Source organism: Carcharhinus amblyrhynchos, chromosome 15 (genome assembly GCF_965287045.1).
Source record: "Carcharhinus amblyrhynchos chromosome 15, sCarAmb.v2.hapA, whole genome shotgun sequence".
In the NCBI taxonomy this organism is placed as follows: Eukaryota; Metazoa; Chordata; class Chondrichthyes; order Carcharhiniformes; family Carcharhinidae; genus Carcharhinus; species Carcharhinus amblyrhynchos.
The window spans coordinates 27,693,792-27,713,101 of record NC_137338.1 but is presented as its reverse complement, the minus strand read 5'-3'; positions in this window follow the sequence as shown (position 1 = coordinate 27,713,101).

Genomic DNA, 19,310 nt, shown 5'->3' with positions numbered 1-19,310 from the left:
CGAATTTACTAAGTTTTCGCACTGGAAATGTGGGCAAGTTGATGGTAAAATCAGGCCTTCTGTGTAAATGCTGTTTTCACTTTGAAAAAAAATTTCCCCTAATTAATTTTGATTCCATGGATTCATGATCAGGCAAACATTGCAGTGTGCTTTTGCACACTGGCCTTTCTCAGTATGGCATTGGGTGTTGCTGGGTATTTTTCAACATGAAGAGCACTCTGGTCGCTGGCACTGTGAGACAGCAGTGCCAACCACTCTGCCACCATGCCACCCTATTTCCCCTTCAATATGATCAATATTGTTTACCAACTGAGCCATGGCGGAGCCTGTTAATTTAAATACATTCACCTGATTTGAGGGTAATTAGAATGGTAGAGGTTAGATTCAAACAGAGAATTTCATGAGCGATGGAATGTGAACTATATCTTAACTGTGGTTCATGGGTAGCTTTCAAATGTCAACAAACAATATAGGTTGTGAAAAGAACTATTATTAATTTGTTTGCTTACAAGGCTTCAGAGATTGATGAACTCACATTGCAGGTTAATGGTTCTATGGTTAGGTAATCACTGTGAAGAATTTCAAATTACATTGTAGCATCTATTACAATTAAACACAAAAGCAGCAAGTTAGGGCAAGCAATGCAAGAGAAGCTTCTTAAAATCTGTCTGACAAATGTCAGTATGCTCCTTCAATGGAATGGTAACTCAACATTCCTGGTACAGGGCTTTCAGATGGAATAGTGTTGGAGGTGGGTGGGATTGGGGGCAGGGTGGCGGAGAAGTGCTTGAAGAATCATCAGATGAGGCATATGAGTTGAACTGAAGAACAGAAAAGGGGATTAGGAGTATACTACAGTCTGCTAAACAGACAGAGGGAGATAGAAAAGCAAAGATTGAGACAAATTGCTGAGAAGTGCTGAAACATGAGGGAAGTAATAGTAGAGGATTTCAATCATCTTAATGGTGCCTGACAGCGCCAGGTTCAATTCCTGGCCTGGGGTCACTGTTTGTGTGGAGTCTACACATTATCTGAGTAGGTTTCCTCCGGGTGCTCCGGTTTCCTCCCACAGGCTGAGAGACGCATTGGTTAGGTGCATTGGCCATGCTTAATTCTCCCTCAGTGTACCCAAACAGGCACCAGAGTACAGTGACTAGAGGATTTTCACAGTAACTTCATTGCAGTGTAAATGTAAACCTACTTGTGAGGCTAATAATTAATATTTATAATTAAATGGGAGAAAGTTGGTTGCTTTGCCTTGAATGTTGTCAAGCTTCTTGAGTGTTGCATAGTCCATGGTTATTTCATAAAGACTGTGGGTTCAAAAACTAGTCAAATGATGACTCCACCCAGAAGCACCTGAAGAGGTGATGCATGTCAGATCCTTCAATATGCTGTTGGCATCCAATATGTATATGGATGGATTCAAAGACCCTTGATTGATCTCCTTAGAGCACAGTGGTTAACCAAGGGGAGATTGATAGAAGTATTCCAATACATGTGAGGTTTTGATAGAAGGAACACGGGGGGAGAAACTGTTTTCATTGGCATGAAATTCAGGAACCAGAGAAGACAGATTTAAGATAGTTGGCAAAAATTCACCAGAGGGAAGTTGAAGAGATATTTGCTCAGGCAGAGAGCAGATTCAATAATAACATTCTAAAGGAAATTGAATAAATAGTTGAACAAGAAAAAAAAATGCACGGCTGTGGGGATTGAGTAGGGGAGTAGTACTATTTGGAGAGGTCCTTCCAGGAGCCCACACAGGCATGATAGGCCAACATTCATCCTTCTGTGCATTGTAATTCAAGGAAGCTATCTGGACTAGAGGTTGCCATTTCTTCTGATGAGCTGCAATTTTAGTTCAGCCTGCACTCAGTTTGCATAAGGGTCATAGCAAAGTTAAGAAGCTGAAGTTGAGAATTAGCTCAAGTTTTAAATGTTGTAATGCGCACACCTTTCTTTACAATGCCATAATATAAAGAGCGGAGCTGTGTTTTACAAGAAATGATCTGGATTGAGGTCAAAATATGTTTTGATTATGGAGTCTTTCAATGAACTGTATTAATGAATTAGTCTTTAGTAAAATCTTCACCTTTAACTTTTAAGTAGGGAGGTCTTGCTGCAGCTGTACAGGGCACAGGTGAGGCCACAGCTGGAGTACTGTGTGCAGTTTTGGGCGCCGCACCTGTGCAAAGATATTTTGGCCTTGGAAGGAGTGCAGAGGAGGTTTACTAGGCTGATACCGGAGTTGAGGGGGTTGAGCTATGAGGACAGGCTGAATAAACTAGGCTTGTACTCGTTAGAGTTTAGAAGAATGAGGGGAGATCTCATTGAGACGTATAAGATGATGAATGGGATGGATAGGATAGAGGTGGAGAGACTCTTCCCGCTCAAAAAAGACAGTAGGACTAGGGGGCACAGCCTCAAGATAAAGGGGGGGCGGTTTAGAACGGAGTTGAGGAGGAACTTCTTCACTCAAAGGGTGGTGAATCTCTGGAATTCTCTGCCCGTTGAAGTGGTGGAGGCTGCCTCGCTAAATATTTTTAAGACGCGGGTTGATGGGTTTTTGATAAGAGAGGGGATTAAGGGTTATGGGGAGAGGGCGGGAAAGTGGAACTGAGCAGCGACAGATCAGCCATGATCTTATTGAATGGCGGGGCAGGCTCGAAGGGCTAGATGGCCTACTCCTGCTCCTATTTCTTATGTTCTTATGTTAACTAGTGTTAGTGTCAGCTGAAATAAATACCTGCATTTGTGACTTCAAGGTGGCACAGTGGCACACCACAAGGAACCGGCTTCAATTCTAGCCTTGGGTGATTGTGAGGACACTGCACATTCTCCTCATGTCTGTGTGGGTTTCCTCTGGATGCTCCAGTTTTCTCCCACACTCCAAGGATGTGTGGGTTAGGTTTATTGACCATGTTAAATTGCTCCTTAATGTCAGGGGGATTAGCAGGGTGAAGTGGTAGGATAGATTTGTTGTTGGTGCGGGCTTGATGGACCGAAAAGCCTCATTCTGCACTGTAGGGATTCTTTGATTCCATGTAGAAGAGAACTGCAAAGCCTAAAGTTCTTGTAACAGCTTCAAGGCCAAAGCTTTGCATTGTGGTCTGCCCCTGCCTTTTCTCTTTGTTCGATGTCTAGTTACATTTTATCAAGCCGGTAACTGCCTGCATTGTTTCACAATCACATAGGCCCACTTGTGGCTTTGAGCCCTGGTGGGGATCAATTTTCAACTTGTCTGCCTTGCCAGCGCATGTAATTTTCAACTTGGCTGGAATGAGTATGGAACTTTGACACATCACAAGCCACGAGAACATTTTTAGCAGTGGTGCTGAAAGTTGTACAGATGTGTGAGTAGATGCAGAAGTGGGAGGATGAAGGGGTGAGGGTGGAAGTAAAAAAAAACAGACCATGGCAGATAAAGTAACAAGTACAAAATGCAGATAGGCCCCTTAACAGTAGTTAACACCACTGGACAGCGGGAAATCACTGGAGCCTCTCACAATGTAATAGTTGTGGGTCTTCAGTCTTCATATAGACTGGTCTAATCAGATGGTTAAGGCAGTCTGGAAGATGAGTAGGTAGAATGTTTTCATGACACTTTCCTGGAACAATACATTGCGGAGTCAACTAGGGACAAAGCAATTTGTGTAGCGAGGCAGGATTAGTCAGTAATCCATCGTAAAGATTGTGCTGTGGAAAGGTGACCACAATACAGCTGAATTCTATTTTAAATCTGGAAGTGATTCCGGTCTCGAGCAAGAATCTCAAAAGTTCAAAACACCCAATCATGTAGGTATGAGGGAAGAGCTGGTTAAAGGCGACTAGGTCACTGGGCTAAATGGTATGGCAGTAAGTAAGCAGCGGGAAACACTTAAAAAAAGCCATTCAAAATGTTCAGCCAAATTACATTGTTTGATTTGACATATTATTGTTACATTTATTGGTATACAGTGAAAAGTATTGTTTCTTGCACACCATGCAGACATATAGTACATGGAGAAGGAAAGGAGAATGAGTAGAATGTACTGTTACAATCATAGTTAGGGTGTAGATAAAGATTGGCTTAATATGAGGCAGGTCCATTCAAAAGGTCCATTATATTAAGAGGTCCAATATAGTATGAGGTAGGCCCATTATATCAATAAACGCAAACACGGTGATAGCAGCAGGACTGGAAGATGCTGTCACTGGCCAGTGACAGCCACCTGTACAAAAAAGTAATCATGGTGGGGGCAGGGGCAGAAATCCTGCCGTTTGTGTCTGCTTTTACAGAAGAAGACACAAATTATGCAGTAGAAAGAGGGTAACCTAGATGTCACTAAGCGTGAGGAAGTCAAGATGATTAATATCAGCAACGTTAAAGTATTGGAGAAACTTAAAACCTGACAATTCCCTAGGACCTTGGCATGGGTCCCAAAACAGATACATTAGTTATGATTTCCCAAAATCCCTAGATTTGAGAGCATCCCCAGTGGATTGGAAGTTAAAGAATGGAAGAGAAGCCTGACAACAGTTGTTGGGAAAATGCTAATGTCTGTACAATTTGGGCATTCTTAATAGTGCACTTAGAAAAGACACACTATAATCAGACAAAATCAACATTGTTTTATAAAAGGGAAAATATGTTTGACAAATTTATTAGCATTTTTTGAGGATGTAACTGGTAGGATTAGATTTGTTTGGGGTATCCCTTCATTCAGGGTTTCCCATTGTTAGCAGTCTCCACACCGGGGAATCCTGCCCAAAATATTTATTTGATGTCTATGTCATTTCCTCATTCCCCCATGATAATTTCCCCTGTCTCTGCCTCTAAAGGAGCAACATTTACTTTAGTTACTCTCCTCCTTTCCATGAATTTGCAGAAGTTTTTGCAATCTGCATTTATGCTCCTGGCTAGTTTTTTTTTCCCCCTTTCATACCCTCCACCACTGACAGATACAGAATGGCAGCCAAGTATGTACCATCTACAAGATGCACTGCAACAACTCACTAAGGCTCCCTTCGACAGCACCCTCCAAAACCCAGGACCTCCACCACCTAGAAGGACAGGGACAGCAGGTGCATGGGAAAACCATCACCTGCGTATTCCCCTCCTAGCAATGCCCCATTCTGATTTGGAAATATATCGCTGTTTTTTCAAGGTCGTTGGGTCGCAATCATGGAACTTCGTTCCTGACAAGACAGTGGGTGCACCTACACCACATGGGCTACAGTGGTCCAAGAAGGCAGCTCGCCACTGCCTCCTCAAGGGCAATGAGGGTTGGGCAATTAATGCTCCCATCAATTAATGGCCACATTCCATGCAGGAATTTGAAAAACTCCTGATGAGAAAGGCGATTAATTCTGAGGATATCAACATCCTTCATGCCTTCAGACCTACCACTAGCCATGACCTTAATTGCCTCACCCATGGAGCTTGGGACATCAGCCACCCTCACTCCCTCCGATTAAATCTCGCTGCTTCCACCATTTTAGCTGAGTGAGAAGGAAATGTGTGTGAGTATGGTGTAATCTGCTTGGGTGATGTGGCTGTCATATTCAAATAGTTGGCAGTGTGCATAAGCTGCGTGCCATGGGTGAGTAGCTTGGAGCAATGCCAAATGTATGACTATACGATGAAGTTATGAAGGTAGGTGTGAGTCAAAATAGAAACAGGTTGTTGGTAGGCAAGTAGTGTAGCGATTAGTGATTTGAGCAATGTCAGAGGCTACTGTAAATATTCACTGATTTTGACTACTAGCGTGAAGAAAACCCTAGTCTCTCCTTAACCAGCTTTTCAGGAAAAATATTCCAAAATCTTTCAAAGCAGGTGTAAGGTATTCCAGTAGCAGTGGGATAAAATATATGAATTGATACACATAAGGTGTGAGGATTTCCCTTAATGCTTTCCTTGATCTGCAAGTTAATCATTTCTCTTTTATAAATCTCCACCAGTTTCTGCCTTTCCCATCCTAATAGCACCTATGGGTGCAGGCACAACCTGTGCTTCGACCTGTACTGATATGCTGGTCATGTCATGGTCAGACTGTATCTCCCTTTCTCCATATATGCAATTTGGATTGGTTCCATCATTGCTCATATAGCTTCCGTTGCACAGCTAACTGTCACATTAAATCCACATTCTGCTTCTTTGGTCTGACATATTTGGCTGCCAGGTGGCACAGTGGTTAGCACTGCTGCTTCAAAGTGCCAGGGACCTGGTTCGATTCCCGACTTCCCACACTCTGTCTGGAGTTAGCACATTCTCCCCATTTCTGTGTGGGTTTCATTTGCGTGCTCCGGTTTCCTCCCACAGACCAAAGATGTGTGCACTAGGTGGATTGGCTATGCTAAATTGCCATCATTCTAGGCTGCCATTCGTGAGACATTGGGTGGCATTTTACTGGTACATCTGCCCAAGGTCGTACAATCTCCACACACCCCCCCACCACCCCCCCCGCCACCCCACGAGAGCAACAGAGAATGCCATTCTCCGAGCCTTGCCCTCCTTCAGAATCTGGTGGGCTTGCCAGTAAGATTCCAGCCTTTATGTCCTCCGGCAGTTCATTCATTCATGGTCCATGCGTGACTTTCCAACATGGTTGCTGAGGTCTGCACTGTCTGGATTGAGTTGTTCTGCCTGGACTTCCTGCTCCTTATGCAGTACTTTCCTGTACAGGGGGCTTATTTTAAAGACTATTTGGTCCACTCAGACCAAATCAATCAAGTCATTTACCAAACTGTGTTTCCTCCACCCCATCCTGGGAAAGTCTGGGGGGGGTGGGGGGATAGGGAGAGAGAAATTGTTGGTCTCCATCACAGAATTATATTGCTTGTTTGATCACTCATTTCAACAGGGGTGTATACAGCACTGAGGTAAACCTATAACTGAAGGACAACGGACACCAGATCATGATTGGGGCCAGTTAGAGACAGCAGTGGGAATTTGTGTGTGGAGCCGGAAGAGATTGGAGAGGCATTGAACCAATATTTCTCTTCGGTGTTCACGCAGGGAGACATAAATGTAGCTGTGGAGAACACTGGGTTACAGGGTTGTAAACTGGACAGTATTGCAGTTGATAGGGAGGATGTGCTAGATATTCTTGAGGGTTTGAAAATAGATAAGTCCCCTGGGCCGGACGGGATTTACCCTAGGATTCTCTGGGAGGCAAGAGAGGCGATTGCAGAGCCTCTGGCTCTGATCTTCAGGTCGTCGTTGGTCACAGGTATAGTGCCGGAGGATTGGAGGATGGCGAATGTTGTCCCATTGTTTAAGAAGGGGAACAGAGACTTCCCCGGGAATTATAGACCGGTGAGTCTTACTTCTGTTGTGGGTAAGGTTTTAGAAAAAATTATTAGGGATAGGATTTATAGTTATTTGGAGAGTAATGAATTGATTGGAGATAGTCAGCATGGTTTTGTGGAGGGTAGGTCGTGCCTTACTAACCTTATTGAGTTTTTTGAGAAAGTGACCAAAGAGGTGGATGGGGGTAAGGCAGTTGACGTGGTATACATGGACTTTAGTAAGGCGTTTGATAAGGTTCACCATGGAAGGCTTCTGCAGAAAATGCAGATGTATGGGATTGAGGGTGATTTAGGTAATTGGATCAGGAATGGGCTAGCAGATAGGAGACAGAGGGTGGTGGTTGATGGTAAGTATTCGTCATGGAGTTCAGTTACGAGTGGTGTGCCTCAGGGATCTGTTTTGGGGCCACTGCTGTTTGTAATTTTTATAAATGATCTGGATGAAGGTATAGTTGGGTGGATTAGTAAATTTGCTGATGACACCAAAGTCGGAGGTGTGGTAGATAGTGAGGAAGGGTGTCTTAGTTTACAGGGGGACTTGGACAAGTTGCAGAGCTGGGCCGAGAGGTGGCGGATGGAGTTTAATGTGGAAAAGTGTGAGGTAATTCACTTTGGCAGGAATAACAGATGTGTGGAGTATAGGGCTAACGGTAGGACTCTGAATAGTGTGGATGAACAGAGGGATCTAGGTGTATGTGTACATAGATCCCTGAAAGTTGGGAATCAAGTAGATAGGGTTGTTAGGAAGGCATACGGTGTCTTGTCGTTTATTGGTAGGGGGATTGAATTTAGGAGCCGCAGCGTAATGTTGCAACTGTACAAAACTCTGGTGCGGCCGCACTTGGAGTATTGTGTGCAGTTCTGGTCCCCACATTATAGGAAGGATGTGGAGGCTTTGGAGAGGGTGCAGAGGAGGTTTACCAGGATGTTGCCTGGTATGGAGGGGAGGTCCTATGAGGAGAGACTGAGGGATTTGAGGTTGTATTCGTTAGAAAGAAGGCGGCTAAGAGGGGACCTTATTGAAACATATAAGATGATTAGAGGTTTAGATAGGGTGGACAGTGATAGCCTTTTTCCTCAGCTGGAGAAAGCTAGCACGAGGGGGCATAGCTTCAAATTAAGGGGTGGTAGTTATAGGACGGATGTCAGGGGTAGGTTCTTTACCCAGAGGGTGGTGAGGGATTGGAATGCCCTGCCTGCTGCAGTTGTAAATGCGCCTAGTTTGGGGGCGTTTAAGAGATCCGTGGATAGGTTTATGGACGGAAAGGGTTTGGTTTAGGTTAGAGGGTCATTGCTTTTTAACTGGTCGGTGCAACATCGTGGGCCGAAGGGCCTGTTCTGCGCTGTAATGTTCTATGTTCTATGATGTTAATTATCATACAAAACTTTGTGTTATCTGACTAACACTGATCTATTTGTCTAGTTCCAGTTCCAGGCAAGGTAACACCTTTCACTTGTCAAATCCTGAGATGGATTTTCATCTGTTTCTTCCTGAACCATCTGATGCTCATAGTTACCATTTGGCTGGCACTCCACTGCATCTAGCCATCCATGTGTCAGGGCTCATGTTTCAACCTGCAATGATGGAGATGGCTTTCAAAGTTCTCCCTGCTTCTCCTGTTAATTGACAAATCAGTTATTGGGCAGTTTTACCTGTGTCATAGATTCATAGAATCCCTACAGTACAGAAGGAGGCCATTTGGCCCATCGAGTCTGCATTGACAACAATCCCACCTAGGTCCTATCCCTGTAAACCCACATATTTACCTCACTAATCCCTCTAACCTACCCATCCCGCAACACTAAGGCTCAATTTAGCACAGCCAGTGCACCTAACCTGCACATCTTTGGACTGTGGGAGAAAGCTGGAGCACCTGGAGGAAACCCACGCAGACATGAGAAGAATGTGCAAACTCCACACAGACAGTGACCCGAGCTGAGAATTGAGCCCAGGTCTCTGGAGTTGTGAGACAGCAGTGCTAACCACTGTGCCACCATGCCGCCCGATCATTTGCCATCCAATTATTTGACAGTCACAGACACAGGTGACACTTTGTACTTTGGCTGCCATCCTGGTTTGCCGGGGAGAATTTTGATTGTCACATAAAAGGCTGGTTAACAAAGCTTTGGCACATGGAATAGGAGGTATAGCGCATGTCAACTTGAATTAAAAATATCAGCTCAAGGACAGAGAATAGCAAGTCAGGTTAATGCTTGTTTATCAGACTGGAGGACAGGTATGATAGACAATAATGATTCTCATGTAGGTAGCAGGGAGGAAGGCATGGAGTTGGATTGCTGTACAGAGAGCTAGTGCAGACTCTATGAACTGATTAGTCTTCTTCAGTAAATGTCATGAATTATGGACTGAATTGTATGGAGTACCGCAGATCCAGGTTGCTAGGTTTCCTGTGTGGTGTGGACCTCTCCCTAGCAAGGGTAAAATACTGGTAGGGCAGGATAAAGCCACTTAACAGGAGCACGAATCATCTAGTCTTGGGACACTTGCCACTCCTTGGTCTTGCTGATAATGCTCACACACAATAGGCAGCAGTCTGCAAACAAATGAGTCACTGGATTCTCTTTGTTGGATTCCTTTGTTTGATGTGACTGTGAACATGGCACAGCCCTGCACCATCTCTGCCAGCTTCTGCTGCCTCTTCACATTCCCCTGGCAGAGGTTGTTTCTGCAGCTTGGCAAGTCCCTCTTCTGCCATCTCCAGAATCATCAATTTCTCCACTGACTTGATCTAGCACAGCTCATTGAACCTCTGTCCCCGAGTCAACAATAGTTTCCTTCTCTATCTGGAACGCTCTAAAAACTGACACAAAGTAATTATTCAACATGTGTGCCATTTTCTTATTTTCATGGGCAGTTTTCAAGGCACACACGTAGCTCTGGGCCACTCTGATGATACACTAATGTAATTGTAAAGTTTTTTTCATGTCGCCCTGAATTGCCTTTGAAGGTTTCTTTCTATACTCCTCTTTGTGACTTTTATTATCTGTTTTACCACCCTTTACTGCTCTCTCTATCTTTCCTGTTCTCCAGAAGCAGTGATAATTCTTGCATTTTTGTCTGTTTTTTAAAATCTTTTTCACTGACCTCTTTCTTTGCCCACGGTTACCTTTTTTTTTAACAAGTTTATTTATTAGTAACAAGTAAAGCTTCCTGCAATGCAGTTACTGTGAAATTCCCAAGTCACTACAATCCGCTGCCTGTTCAGGTCACTGCATCTATCCAGCATGTGGAAAGAAACCAGAGCATTTGGAGGAAACCCACACAGACACGGGGAGAACACACAGAGTCCACACAAAAGGTGATCTAAGCTGGGAATTGAACCCAGGCTCCTGACACTGTGAAGCAGCAATGCTATCCACTGTGCTACCAAGCCGCTTTTTTGATCCAAAGTAGAACTCTTGCCCTTTAGGGGTAGAAATTGGTTCTGGTTCACATCAAATTATTTTTCTTTTGGAAAACTGCACGTAATTCATAAAATATCTGAAAGAACAATTACAAACATTTCAAAATGGCTATCTTACAAAATGCAATAATATTTAGATTTTTTACATAGATCATGTTGTACTTTGAAACGCTTAAACACAGCTAAAGAAACATTACAGACATTTCAAAATGGTCATTACAAATGCAAAGATATATATGTTGGCCGGGATCTCACCACTGTTCACACCGATGGGATTCTCCCATCCCCCTGCAGTGAACGGAGATTTCACTGGCAGCCAAATTCTCCGACCTGACGGCAGCGTGAGTGTGGCGTGAATGGCAGGTACGATTGTGCCCATTGTCTATGTAGTTTGGGTTGCACTCTGAGGTTTTGAACATCTATCTCTGATCCTTTATCATTTTCCCCACTAACAGATTTGCCCAGTTAACTGCGAGCACTCTCTATCTCATCCCATTGAAGTCAGATTCACATAAATCTAGAATCTTTGTGACTGTTCCACCTTTCTCCCTTTCAAACATTACTGCACTAAGTGACAGTATTATCGCAATTAGATGAATGTTCATGTGCTGATGGGCTGTTAACTACATCTCTGGCACATCGATCTGTCACACTCCAGTAGCATCTAAAACTGCAAGAGCCAGATTTAAATTAGATTGAAGCTGAAGCTAAGTGAGAATACACTGCAGCTTGAACACTGCTCCTTGATAATGTCTCTTTCATTTTCAAGTACTGGCTGACCTCTGATGGCATTGCCAGGAGACTTTAACAATATGGGTTTTTGGAGAGAAGCACGGGGCAGTTTTATGTTGCAAGTGGGCTGACAATAATGAGCATATTTTTCTGCTCTGAATCATGAACAATGTCATGAGAAGGGGTTTGAATCTAACCCTAGGATGGCACGGTGCCACTGTGGTTAGCACTGCTGCCTCACAGCTCCAGGAACCTGGGTTTGATTCCTGGCCTTGGGTCACTGTCTGTGTGAAGTTTTCACATTCTCCGTGTATCTGCGTGGGTTTCCTCTGGGTGCTCCAGTTCCCTCCCACAATCCAAAAATGTGCATTCTAGCTGCATTGGCTATGCTAAATTCTCCCTCAATGTACCCACAGTATGGCAACTAGGGAATTTTCACAGTAACTTCAGTGCAATGTTAATGTAAGCTTGCTTGTGGCTAACGAATAAACTTTTAGTTTAAAAACTAACTGATGGAATGGTATGTTTGCTTTCTCTAAGAACGTGAATATTACTTGGACAAAAAAAAGAAACAGTAAAGTCTAAGTGGGCGGGACAATTTTATTTGCAACGTGACGGAGGAAATATTGCGATACTGAACTGCTTATAATTGGATATTGAATTAACATTTTATGCAGAGCTGGGGCACATGCTGATGTATGAAATGGAGATCTTAATCAGAGTCTTCTAGATTCATTCCTGTGGGCATTGCTGGCTGAACCAATATTTCAGAGGGCATGTATGTGTTAGTCATGTTGCTGATACATGCCGGCCACATGTAGGCCATGGAGGTCCTTCCCTAAAGTGCTTCAGTGAACCAGATGGATTTATTATGAGAAACGATAGTGGTTTCATGTCCATCATTAGACTTTTAATTCTACATTTTTTATTGAATTCAAATTTCACCTTTGAACCTGGTTCTCTGGACAACTAGTCCAGTGACAATACTACTAAGCCACTGCCTGCCCCCTCCCGATGTTGGAGTTGGAATGCATTGGGAGATGCTTTCTCTGTATTTTTACATAAAATGAAACTATGTTTTGTAAATGTGTATGAAAAATGGGAGTCTGACATTTCAGGGACCTTTCCAGCCTGCACTCCAACTTTCCAGTGTATGAAGGGGGCTTCCTTAGGGTAGAACATCTATCCCAACCATGGCTGCAGATGTCAGAGGCAGCATAGTTAGGAAATCTCCAGGCATAAGATCCCTCAGCTGTACCCCGAGTTACATAGGCATTTGATGCATGTGAAGAAGTAAAGTTTACTGGCCCCATAAGCAACATAAGTCAGATTGTGGGAGGAGGAGGGTCTAGATCCTGTCCTGGACTCCAAGGGAAAACTCGTGTTTTGGCTCATTTACCCAATCAATAAATTTTGATATTAGTGGCTCAGATATCAATGTGAGTGGTTGGCTGTTCTAGTTTCCACATTTGCTCTGCCAAATATTCTGAATGTACTCAAAAGAGCAAGCACATCTTTCAATTTTGGAAATAGTGATCATAACACAATCATATTGCAAATAGGTAAAGAGAAAAAGATGATGAAGACACTGGACTGCAAATTGAACAATTTTAATGGGATAAAATGTGCTTGGTCTAGGTTATTACAACAATAACATCAACTTATAACATCAACTTGTTCTGACTGCATGGTGAGTCCTGCCTGACTGAGAGTTGGGTGAAAACAGGGAGTGGTAAGTTATAAGGAAGTAAGTAGCCATTAAACTTGCTTTCAGGGTGAGCTAAGTTAGTTCTTATTTGAGAATTGAAAAGCTGCACTTTAGTGCATTCCTGCAACAGGAATCAGCTGAGTCAGCTCTCAATTGTACCTAGCTGGCTGTTTGTACAACTAGTTAAAATCAGTTCCAGGATTTTGTAAGTTGTGCCTATAAAAACAGAGGCCTGAGAGTGCTGTTCTGACTGCATGGTGAGTGCTGCCTGACTGAGAGGACTGCTTTTGGAGTTGGGTGAAGACAGGGATTTAAGTGAAACGGGTAGCAGAGGTTACAAGGAAGAGTGCTGATTGGTAAGTAAGTGTTATTTTTCTTTTTGCTCTTGGCATTGTGGCTGTTGTTGTAGACTACAATCATGTTTCTGTGCAATTTCTGTGGTTTATAGTTTGTAAAGGTTATACTCGGTAGTAACAAGGAGCAGGAAAGAAGGGCCCTCAAGATTTGGATATAACCTGAAACAAAACATCTTTTAAAAGTTTAATTAAAGGGATAAGGCATGACAGGAGAGGTCCAAGCCGTGGTTTGCTCCTCTTGCTCCATGTGGCAGGCTGGGGACAGTTCCAGTCCCCTGGGTCAGCATGTGTGCAGGAAGTGTCTCCAGCTACAGCTTCTGGAAGCTCGAGTTTCAGAGCTGGAATGATGGCTGGAGATACTGTGGGGCATCCGCGAGTCAAAGAGCATCGTGGATAGCACGTATAGAGAGGTGGTCACACACCAAAAACTCAGACTCCACAGTAGGGAGGGAATGGGTGACGACCAGACAGAGCAAGAGAGATAGGCAGGTAGTGCAGGAATCCCTTGTCGCCATTCTCCTGCAAAAAGATATACCACTTTGGATACTATTGAGGGGAATGAACTCTAGGGAAATCAGCCAAACTCGTTGCCACCCGGTTGGTTTTGCTGCAGAGAGGAGGGATAAAAAGTGTGCCAGTGCATTTGTAATAGGGGATTCAATTGTAAGGGGAATAGACAGGCATTTCTGTGGCTGCAAACAAGACTCCAGGATCCTATGTTGCCTCCCTGATGCTGTGGTCAAGGATGTCTTGGAGCGGCTGCAGGACTTTCTGAAGGGGGATGGTGAACAGCCAGTGGTCGTAATACATGTTGGTACAAATGACATAGGTAAAAAAGGGAATGAGGTCCTAAAAGCAGAATACAGGGAGCTAGGAAGAAAGTTAAGAAATCGGACCGCAAAGGTAGTGATCTCAGGATTACTACTATTCACGTACTATTCAGAGTAGAAATATTGGATAAATATGTAGCTGAAGAGATGGTGTCGGGGGGAGAGTTTCAGATTCCTGGGGCATTGGAACCAGTTCTGGGGAAGGTGGGACCTGTACAAATTGGATGGGTCACATCTGGGTAGGACTGGGACTGATGTCCGAGGGGGAGTGTTTGTTAGAGCGGCTTAAATTAATATGTCGGGGGGGGGGAACCTTATGTAAGGAGTCTGAGAAGGAGGGAGCAAGGACAAAATGTGGGGAGAATGTTCCAACTACATCAAAAATCAGAAAAAAAGTTAAAAAGGAAGGAGAACTCAGGAGATGTTATTAATGGAAGTGTTAGAATTCAAAAAGAAGGTACAAAATCTAGCATAAGGACACTTTACCTGAATGCTCGTAGCATTTGAAATAAGGTACATAAATTGACAGCACAAATCATTGTAAACAAGCATGATTTGGTGGCCATTACAGAGACATGGTTGGAGGATGGTAATGACTGGGAGTTAAATATCCAGGGGTATTAGACGGTTCAGAGGGACCAACAGGAAGTAAGGGAAGTGATGTAGCTCTGATATTTAAGGATGACATCAGGGCGGTAGTGAGAGATGATATAGGTTTATGGAAAAAATGGTTGAATCCACTTGGGTGGAAATTAGAAATGGTAAGGAGAAAAAGTCACTGATAGGTGTAATCTATAGGCCACCAAATAATAACATCATGGTTGGGCGAGCAATAAACAAAGAAATAAATGATGCATGTAAAAATGGGACAGCAATTATCATGGGGGAATTTATTCTACATATCAATTGTTATTGTTGGTCAAGGCAGCCTTAAGGCGGAGTTCATAGAACTATCCACGATAACTTCCTTGAACAGTATGTAATGGAATCTATGAGGGAGCAAGCTATCCTAGATCTGGTTCTGTGTAATGAGACAGCAATAATGACCCTACAGTTAGGGAACCTCCTGGAAGAAGCAATCACAGTATGATTGAATTTAAAATACAGTTGGAGCACGAGCAGGTAAAATCCAATACCAGTGTTTTGTGTTTAAACAATGGAGACTACAATGGCATGAGGGAGAGGTTGGCTAAGGTAGACTGGGAGCAAAAACTTTGTGGTGGGACAATTGAGGAACAGTGGAAGACATTCAAAGTGATCTTTCATAGTGCTTGGCAAAAGTTTATACTAGTGATAAGGAAGGACTGTAGAAAGAGAGATAATCAGCCATGGATATCTAAGGAAATAAAGGAGGGCATCAAATTGAAAGAAAATGCATGCAAAGTGGCAAAGATTAGTGAGAAACTAGAGGACTGGGAAATCTTTAAAGGTCAACAGAAAGCCACGAAAAAAGCTATAAAGAAAAGTAAAATGGATTATGAGAGTAAACTATAAAAAAGCATAATTTTCTACAAATATATAAAATGAAAAAGAGTGCTAAAGTAGACATTGGTCCTTTAGAGTATGAGAATGGAGATATAATAACTGGAAATGAGAAAATGGCTAAGACATTGAACAGATATTTTGTGTTGGTCTTTGCAGTGAAAAACACAAATAACATGCCAAAAATGGTTGACAGTAAGGCTGTGGCAGGTGAGGAACTAGAAACTATCATTATCACAAAAGAGGTAGTGTTGGGCAAGTTAATGGGACTAAAGGTAGACAAGCTTCCTGGCTCTGATGGAATGCATCCCAGGGTACTAAAAGAGAAGGTAGGGAAAATAACAAATGCACTAGTGGTAATTTACCAAAATTTGCTGGACTCTGGGGTGGTTCCCACAGATCGGAAAACAGCAAATGTGACACCACAGTTTAAGAAAGGAGATAGACAAAAGGCAGGTAACTATAGGCCAGTTAGCTTAACTTCTGTAGTAGGGAAAATGCTTGAATTTATCATCAGGGAAGAAAGAGCGAGACACCTAGATATAAATTACCCCATTGATAACATGCAGCATGGGTTCATGAAGGGCAGGTCATGTTTGACTAATTTGGTGGGTTTCTTTGAGAATATTACACATGCGGTAGACAATGGGGAACCTGTGGATGTGGTGTATCTGGATTTCCAGAAAGCATTTGACAAGGTGCTGCACCAAAGACTGCTACCTAAGATAAAGGTGCATGGTGTTACGGGTAATGTATTATCATAGAAAGAGAATTGGTTAACTAACAGAAAGCAAAGAGTGGGGGTAAATGGGTGTTTTTCTGGTTGGCGATCAGTGACTAGTGGTGTGCCTCAGGGATCAGTGTTGGGACCTCAATTGTTTACGATTTACATAAATGATTTGGAGTTGGGGACCAAGTGTAGTGTGTCAAAATTCACAGATGACACTAAGATGAGTGGCAGATCAAAGTGTGCAGAGGACACTGAAAATTTGCAAAGGGATATAGTCTAAGTGAATGGACGAGGGTCTGGCAGATGGAGTACAATGTTGGTAAATGTGCAGTCATCCATTTGGTCGGAATAACAGCAAAATGGACCATTATTTGAATGTAAAAAATTGCAGCATGCTGCTATGCAGAGGGACCTGGGTATCCTTGTGCAGGAATCTCAAGGAGCTGGTTTGTAGGTGCAGCAGGTAATTAAGAAGGCAAATGGAATTTTGTCCTTCATTGTTAGAGGGATGGACTTTAAAAACAGCAAGATTATGTTGCAGCTGGTGCTGGGGAGGCCACACCTGGAGTACAGTTTTGGTCTTCTTTCTTGAGAAAGGATATACTGGCACTGGAGGGGGTGCAGAGGAGATTCACTAGGTTGATTCCAGAGTTGAGAGGGTTGGCTTATGAGGAGAGACTGAGTAGACTGGGGCTATACTCATTGCAATTCAGAAGAATGAGGAGAGATTTTATAGAAGCATATAAGACTATGAAGGGAATAGATAAGATAGAAGCAGGGAAGTTGTTTCCACTGGAAGGTGAAACTAGAACTAGGTGGCATGACCTCAAAATAAGGGGGAGCAGATTTAGGACTGAGTTGAGGAGAAGCTTCTTCACACAAAGTGTTGTGAACCTGTGGAATTCCCTGTCCAGTGAAGCAGCTGAGTTGCCTCTGAATGTTTTTAAGGCAAAGATAGATAAATTTTTGAACAGTAAAGGAATTAAGGTGAGCGGGTGGGTAAGTGGAGCTGAGTCCATGAAAAGATCAGCCATGACCTTATTGAATGGCAGAGCAGGCTTGAGGGGCTGGACAGCCTACTCCTGCTCCTAGATCTTATGTTCTTAAACTGAGGCATTTTCCCACAATCCAGATACACCAACTGGAGGTCACAGGAATGTACAACTGAGAGTACCTTGAGAATAAACATTTACGTATCTTTATGCCATAAGCTTCCAACTTCATTACAAGGGGATGCACACAGGGGAAATTGTCGTATCTCTCAGGACACTGAAGAAGGGATTTTATCTTACGTCACAGGTCCCAGAAGATTGGAGAATAACCAGTGCTGTTTCTTTGATTAAGAAGAGTAGCAAGGATAATCCAGGTAATTACAGGCTGGTGAGCCTTACATAAGTGGCAGAGAAATTATTGGGAAGGATTCTTTGAGAGAAGATTTACCCCCACTTGGAAATAAGTGGATGTATTAGTAAGCAGCAACATGGTTTTGTGAAGTGGAGATCATGTCTCACTACCTTGATCAAGTCATTTGAGGAAGTGGTGAAGATGATTGATAAGGGTAGGGCAGTCAATGTTGTCTACATCAGTAACGCCTTTGACAAGGTCACTCCTGGCAGACTGGTGCAGAAGGCAAAGTTGCATGGGATCAGAGGTGAGCTGGCAAGATGGATACAAAACAGGCTTGGTCATAGAAGACAGAGGGTAGCAGTGGAAGGATCTGTTCCTAATTAGATGGCTATGACAAGTGGCATTCCTCAGGGATCAATGCTGGGACCTTTGCTGTTTGTAATATATATAAATGATTTAGAGGAAAATGTAACTGGTTTGATTAGTAAGTTTACGGATGATACAAAGGTTGGTGGAATTGGGACCTGAAAAAAGGACCTGGCAGATGGAATACAATGTTGGCAAGTGAGAGGTTATCCACTTTGGTAGGAATAATAGTAGGAGGGACTACTACTTACAGGGTGAAAAGCTGCAGCACGCTACGGTGCAGAGGGACCTGGGGCTCCTTGTGCATGAGTCACAAAAACCCAGCCTACAGGTGCAGCAGGTGGTCAGGAAGGCGAATGGGATGCTGGCCTTCATAGCGAGGGGGATTGAATATAAAAGTAGGGAGGTCTTGCTGCAACTGTACAGAGCACTGGTGAGGCCGCAGCTGGAGTACTGTGTGCAGTTTTGGTCACCGCACTTGTGCAAGGATATTTTGGCCTTGGAGGGAGTGCAGAGGAGGTTCACTAGGCTGATACCGGAGTTGAGGGGGTTGACCTTTGAAGAGAGGCTGAATAGACTGGGCTTGCACTCGTTAGAGTTTAGAAGGATGAGGGGGGATCTTATTGAGAGGTATAAGATGATGAAAGGGATGGATAGGGTAGAGGTGGAGAGGTTCTTCCCGCTCAGAAAGGACAGCAGGACTAGAGGGCACAGCCTCAAGATAAGGGGGGGTCAGTTTAGAACAGAGTTGAGGAGGAACTTCTTCACTCAAAGGGTGGTGAATCTCTGGAATTCTCTGCCCGTTGAAGTGGTGGAGGCTGCCTCGCTAAATATATTTAAGACACGGGTAGATAGGTTTTTGGTAGGCAAGAGGATTAAAGGTTATGGGGAGAAAGCGGGAAAGTGGAACTGAGCCACTTCAGATCAGCCATGATCTTATTGAATGGCGGGGCAGGCTCGAAGGGCTAGATGGCCTACTCCTGCTCCTATTTCTTATGTTCTTATGTTCTTAATTGCGGATAGCAATAAGGACCATCAGAA